Genomic DNA, 5,502 nt, shown 5'->3' with positions numbered 1-5,502 from the left:
TTTAAAACTGGCATGCCTTATATCCATACTGTTGTTCTACAAGTGTTCCCCATTTTCTGAATTGTTGCAATACTTCAGTTTTATCTTTGAGTAAATAACAATATCCATATCTACTATAATCGTCTATTATGATCAAGGCATATCTCGCTCCTCCTTAAGAGGGTGTCATAGGACTAATAAATAAGCAAGAACGAATTGTAATACCCTGTTTGTAGTTCTTGCACTCTTCTTTTTTACAGGATACATTTTAGCTTTTGATTCCTTATACACAGTGCAATCCAAATATACATTACATTTGTTTAACTTCAGTCCCTCAGTTATGTCAAGCATCGTTTTCAATACGTTAAAACGTGTATGCCCCAATCTTCTATGTAACAGGTATATACAATTGTCATGTATTCTTAAGTACACGTGTACAACTATTTTCTTGCATTCCCAGAACATATAGACCATACTTGTCCATTTTGCACATACTTTTCCATTTTGCTTATTTATATAAAGTCCCCCAGCAAATACTATTTCATGATCCTGCCTGTCTAACATGGATATACTCAACAAATTGTGCTCTAAGGCAGGTACATATAACACATTGTACAATGTAGCATCTATTTCTGGTTCATACACATTACCTTCCCTTTTTACAGAAGCTCTCTGTCCATGCGCCACGCTTGCCTTGCTGGTTTCAAATACATGTGGATCATTAACAATATTCTGACTCGCCCCACTGTCCAACAATCATGTATTTCTGGTGTGTTCAGTTGTTGATACTGCCAGGGAAAACAATGATTAGATCCACGCCCTTGTCACTGCTGCTCTGTTCCTCCTCTCAGGACAGCATCTCTGAAGATGCTCAGTAGAACTACACATGTAGCATCTCTTCACAAAGTTAACTCTTTCAGTTGCTCTGCCAATATCCCGAACTGTTGCAGATGCTGGTCTGTGCTGAACACTATCTCCTCCCTTTCCTGGACTCCTCTCCAGCTGTTGTTTCTTCTTCTTCTTCTTCTTCTTCTTCTTCTTCTTCTTCTTCTTCTTCTTCTTCTTCTTCTTCTTCTTCTTCTTCTTCTCCTTTTCCTCCTCCTCCTCCTCCTCCTCCTCCTCCTCCTCCTCCTCCTCCTCCTCCTCCTCCTCCAACAACAACCGACCAGTTAAATATGCCATGGTTAAATCCTATTCTTGCATGGACTCTAGACTAGTCACAAGAACGTCCCATGAACTGTCTAAGGAACTAAGTACCATATACAGCTTTTGTGCTTCGGTAAAAGTCATTCCCCTTTCTTTCTACTCAAAGACTGTCCTTCTCATATTCTGCAAATGTGTGGACATACACTCTCCTGGCTTCAGCTGTGCCTTAGACAGTTTCATAGTGAGCAACACCTTACTGTCAGAAGTCTCTCTCACATATACACTGCACAACGCCTCCCAGCAATCTTTCACAGACTGGAGACCTCTTATGTGTAGCCACTGACTGTCTTCTAAAGCAAGAATTATGCTGGCTAATGCTTTTTCATTTCTTCTCTGGTCACCATCATCCAGATCTGCTGTTGGATAAGTAAGAATTGTCCACAATTCCTCCCTTTGCAGGTACATCTCCATCCTCACACTCCAGTAGTTTGTCTCATTCAGCCAAGACACCAGGAAACCTTCTTCCATTACGCCAACGGAGGCCATACTGCCTGCTAACCACGATTTAAACCACTTACTTTGGGTTACTCCTCTCTCTAAGCTCTCAAGTCACTCTGGCCCTCTCTGTGGATTGGGCCCATAACTTTTCAGAGTTTTGGCAGCTTGACTATTATTATGAGATAAACCCAGGAGCAAAACAGAGTGCACAGAGTTTCTAGACAATTAGTAGTGGTTTATATGCACAATATATACAGACATAAACATGGAGATAAAAATCCCTTACCACTCAGCTATGAACACAAGGAGAGATAATGACGAGAGAGAGAAAAATGCCCTCTAATTACCATCTATATATATATATATAGACTTGTGTGGACCTCCCATCAGTCTTAAAAGTGTTGTACCATAGCTGCAATGAATCAGCCGCGGCCACATTACATTGCATTAGCTTACAGATTGCAACCTTACATCAGTTGGCAGCTATTAAATCTTCATTACCTGATATAAAAATAATAAAATAGCACTTTTCTTGATTCAATAGTTTAGGAAACTGCATGACAGCAACTACATAAATCTACCTTGCTTAAAATGATATTCATTTTTGTGCAGTACCATAATCATTCATTAAATATTACTATTTATTATAATTTAATACTGGCCTTCCTTTAAAAATAATAAAATAGCACTTTTAAAAAAACAGATGATGGCAAAAAATAATACTAGGAATATAAACAAAATAAGAAAAATGACTAAATGTATCTATTAATTTTTTTGTGCATGATATTTGAGTTGTAGATTTACCCCTGGATATCTTAGGAAACAACTGTTTCACACTGTTCCATTCGTTTAAAAAAATTCCTGGCAGGTTTCCAAGTTCCTGTTATCTGCAAAGTATATGCTGATTTCTTTACTCTATTTTCTTTTTTCCCCTTGACTATATATTTTCTGAATGTGTAACCTCCCATATTTATAAGTTACTTACAGGAATTCAGTAGAGATTTTAAGCAATATCCTTCACTCCTATAACTTTCTATCTTATTGACTTCAGTTTTAATGATTTGTAAAAATCACAATTTCTTTTTACATGTTTTTGTTATTGTCTGTGGGGCTTTTATATGTTACTAAGGACCACCCATATGTATAAGTTAGGATGTTATATATATGTGTGTGTGTGTGCGTATATAATATATATACATGTCAGCATAAATACTGATTGCTGGGAAGTGTTAAGGGAAAGAATCTACTTTTTCAGGCCAGACTTATGAACCCCATAAATGCATCTGTTCTGTTATACAGAATGAGTCTTGCTCTTTTATTTTTTATTAGTGATATGCAACTCTGGTGAGAAAGATATTTTGCCATGAATATAGAACTTAACAGCAATTTGTTTAAGCAAACACACCTGATCTTAAGAAAGATATGGCTGCTATGTATATTTGCTTTGTATATTTGCTTTGAACAGAGTCTGCATGCCTCTGTTTTAAGTGAAAATATACATTTCTTTTTGTCTTTTCTTTTCATGTATTTAATAAACTCTTTCCAATTTGAAAAAAAATAGGATATAAAATATAAGAAGTGATCTCGTCTTACCATATTCCATTTTTATTTATTAAACAATCAATCAAACATACTAATTTCAGTCCTGAAGTTTGCAAATATCCATTTAGATGACAGAATATCTATTTCAACCTTGAACAAATAAACCAATAAACTTTATAATCCTTCATTTTATTTCTAATAACAGTGATCTTTTGTTTCTTTAAATAATGTCCAAGAACTTGACTTCTTTTCATTTTTATCTTTGTCTATTCTTACACCGCTCTTCAGCTCTTTTATAAGTCTCATTTGTAAATTTAAATTGGAAAAATTATCCAGATAACTCACTTGGTTTGTTATTTGTATATGCCTTTTAATTAGTCAGTTTCTTTGGCTAGCTTGGACATCTTTTTTTTTCATATATTTCTCTGTTATTTTTAAATCCACTCCCAAATCAGTTTAAAATTTGTTCTACTTCTGTTAAAAAATCTACCTAGTCGTAAAATAGTTTCTGGGTCCACTGTTCAAAAATATACTTCAGTATGTTCAGTGTTAAAATATTTTGCCTCATTGTGTATTTTTAGGTCAAGTTTGAGTGTTTATCTCCTTTAATTGTAATCTGAAGGTTTCTTTAGTTCCTTCTAGTGAACAATCTATAAAATTGAAAATAAAAAAGAAACAAAAAAGAACCATTCTGATATTATATTTGTCAAAAGAATTCAGAATAAAAGCATTTTCACATGGAAGGTTTCTTTATAATTAATTCCTAAATCTTATATTTCAAATTTATCTGGACTCTTCTCTTGAAATCCAAAAAACTTGTTTACTATGAACTTTTTTAAAAAAGTTATAGTATTATTTTCTTGCTATGTGTAGAAAATGCAAATGATTTAATGTAGTATTTCACTTGCCTAAACTGTTCCATGTGCTGCTGCCTACAGGTTTTTTTTAAAATTTCTTTCTTGTTTATTGCTGCTTTTCCTTCCAAATAAACCTTGATCTATGCCTTCCCATGTTTCAAATACTTCTTAATTTTCCTAATTTTTGATTGTTGGGGCCAAATATTCTTTATATAATGGTGTGTCAGATGGTATAAATGGAAATGTACTGAGGAAAAGAAACCCCATTTGATTTTAGAGATGTATCTGTAAAGTTAGACTTTTAATGAAAAACAATAGGAAGAACTATGAATGCACAATATGTTTTAGTCTTGAAAAGAACAAACCTGTTGTAGCTGAGATAAATTTATGTTGTATAGAAATGGCCAGAATCAGTTGGAGGCAGAGAGGACTTAGCTGAAGAGATAATCATCTCTGTGTGAAACAAGCAGGTCCTGACAACAAATTACTTGCAACATTTTAATTACATGGAGCTACTGATGATTGTGTTGGTTTGTTTCTAGGGATCATTTTCTTCTTACCAGGTAAAATATTAAGAATTCAGGGAAAATGTGTTTTAATTGAAATCATCTTTAACAAATTGTGGGTCTTGTTGCCACCTTTTCTACCCACTTATCTTTCAGCTAGGAGAAAACATTTGCCACCTCCACTGCTTATCCCTAGTCTCTGTTGTGATGCTCCTGAAATCTCAGATCTGTTCTATATGTTTCCTTGATAGTGATGCATTGAAATTACATAATGTAGAAATGGGGGCAGGTTTTGACAAGGGATAAGCTACTTCTTCTTAAGTTCATATCTTAAAGCTAGCATCTCTATACTTCTTGATTTACAGAGTTTTGAATGAGTCTTTTTCATTCATTTCCTTTCCCCTCTCCATAACTGTTTTTGCTGCTATATTGGTCTGAGGGGGAACAAGCTTCTCTCTCTTTTTTGGGTATTGCCTATCATAGGAAAGAAAACAACTCACTTTCTTCTCTGCCACTTGAGTAGATCATGGTACATGTCAACCCTGATTGTGCCCAAACATGTACAACATTATGGTAGCTAATTTAGAGACAATATTTTCTCCCTTTCAATTTCTTCCTTTTTCTTGAGATATTGTGCCCATTTAGCTAGTTGTCCAGGTGTAACATCTAAAATGGGAGGACCAGGTTTTGAAAAAACTCCAACTTTTTAACTTTCTGTTAGGATAGAAAAGCCTTCGACTCCATTTCGTTGAAGCAAAGTGTTCTTTTACTAAGGATTTTGGTTGCAGTAAAGCCAGCTCTGGGGTAGTTCAGGGATAACTACAAAGTCTTGTCCTGTGGTCACTTTAAATGGAGTAAACTTGTTGCTACTGTGCACTGTTATTGTAGGCAATCTCCATGAAAAGGAGGAGGTCCATTCAATTGCCCTGTCGATAATTAATATAGTATCTGAGGTACTGCTGCAGGATGTCATT

The sequence above is a fragment of the Thamnophis elegans genome, chromosome Z (assembly GCF_009769535.1).
Source record: "Thamnophis elegans isolate rThaEle1 chromosome Z, rThaEle1.pri, whole genome shotgun sequence".
NCBI lineage: Eukaryota > Metazoa > Chordata > Lepidosauria > Squamata > Colubridae > Thamnophis > Thamnophis elegans.
Note: the sequence above shows the minus strand (reverse complement) of the source record.